The sequence below is a fragment of the Saimiri boliviensis genome, chromosome 1 (assembly GCF_048565385.1).
Source record: "Saimiri boliviensis isolate mSaiBol1 chromosome 1, mSaiBol1.pri, whole genome shotgun sequence".
Classification (NCBI taxonomy): Eukaryota; Metazoa; Chordata; class Mammalia; order Primates; family Cebidae; genus Saimiri; species Saimiri boliviensis.
Window position 1 is genome coordinate 144256364 of NC_133449.1, and position 1953 is coordinate 144258316.

The 1953-nt window shown below is 37.9% G+C and overlaps 1 pseudogene; it reads right to left on the reverse strand.

Moving 5' to 3' along the window:
• Nucleotides 1-264: 264 nt before the first annotated feature.
• On the reverse strand, nucleotides 265-380 carry LOC120362047 (U6 spliceosomal RNA; annotated as a pseudogene).
• Nucleotides 381-1953: the final 1573 nt, after the last annotated feature.

Genomic DNA, 1953 nt, shown 5'->3' on the forward strand with positions numbered 1-1953 from the left:
AGTCTTTGCTCCTGTGAATAGTGCTGCAATGAAAATACACATACATACATACATCTTTATAATGGAACAATTTATAATCTTTTGGATATATACCCAGTAATGGGATTGCTGGATCAAACAGAAGTTTTTTCTTTAGGTCTTTGAGGAATGCTATACTTCCACAATGGTTGAACTAATTTATACTCCCACCAACGGTGCAAAAGCATTCCTTTTTCTCCACAACCTTGCCAGCAGCTGTTATTTTTTTGACTTTTTAATAACAGAAAACATATGGAATTCTTCACAAATTTATGTGTCATCCTTGCACAGGGGCTGTGCTAATCATGCTAATCTTCTCTGTATTATTCCAGTTTTAGCATATGTGCTACAGAAGCGAGGACTGAAAAATTATTAATAAGAAACTTTACATTCTTTTTTGTACTGTCTTCAAAATCCAATGTATGTTTATACTTAGAGTACATCTTAATTTGGGCCAGCTACATTTAAAGGGCTTGGTAGGCACGTATTTGCTAGAGACTATTGTATTGGACAGTGAAGCTTTAAGGTCATCATCAGACCTGTGTGCTTATCCCTGTGTGGTTCTGTACATCTCCAAATCTGACCCAGTTTCTCATCTCTTCTTATTCTCCCAAATCCTTTTCCCATATTCTCTGGAACTCATGGTCTTTCATTAGGAGAAAAACAAAACAAAACAAAACTCCTCTATTATTAATCTCATCTCAAAAATGTTTCTTTCAACTTCTTGTTCTAACCCAAACCTGGTTATCCCTTAGCACCCTACTTCTCCTCCTACTCTGTTCAAAGTGGTGGCTGCTTCTTCTCACATATCTTCAGGGTCTTGATGTGGGATAGATGCCATTCTTTTGCCTCACTGCTCTGTTCAGGCCCATTCTCTTCCTCCTCTCTAAAACCCATTCCTTTGACCCAGATGCCAATATGTTGTGGTATCTGCTGTGTCTCCTTTTTTGTGGTCATTTGTTCAGTCTCCTGCTTACGCAGTTTATGTAGTCAGCATTTGATTGATCATATTCTTCTCCGCCACTATACCTCTTAACATTCTTGGTGACTTCAGCATCTGCCTGATTCTTTTACCTCCTCACTTCCACTCATCTTTTCCTCTGTCCCTTCTCAGATACCCACCACACCACATCCAAAATCCTGATTTAAGAATTCCATTTAAAAATGTTTCTAGCTCACTTAAAGTTCAGAATTCATTTGCCAATAATCCTTCAGCCACATTGTACCTACACATCAATTGATTCAACCTCATATTTCCTTCCTCATATTACCATTTCTTATGTCACCAATAATAAATTCCATGGTCCATTACTATAATTAACCTGCTGTATATCACCTTGCCCCTCTTTCCCTTATACTTGCTGGTAACCCTAAAGCTGACAAATCCAACGCCTCACCTACTCTTACCCTTACCTGAACAGCTAGATATGGTTAAGGAAAACACACAGTCATACTTACTGGTCTTATTTAAAATTTCTTACTACAAATCTTAAATCATCCTTCGTATTACTCAGTCTTAGTTGATAACTTCATGGCTTATTTCACTAAGAAATTAGAAACTATCAAGAGAGAACCTATTCTTCCCACAACCAAATCTACCACCTGTCATCTCTATCTTCCCTCCAACTACACTGAATGATATGTCCCTATTCCTAAGGCCAGTGCCTTGGCTTGGGAATTGGATTCCATCTCTTCCTCAAAGCCTTGGTCCCTGCAATTATAGATTCTCTTACACATCACTCTTTTCCATTTTTATCATAATTGTTCTTAATGATATACAAACATGCTATGGTTGCTCCCAACATAAACAAAGCCTTTATCTAAATAGAATCCTCCAACTAACACCCATTTCTCTGCTCTCCTTTCTAACTCATCAGTAGAGTTGCCTATTGATGACTCCATTTTCTTCACCACCATTTCCCAATTTGTCCTCCA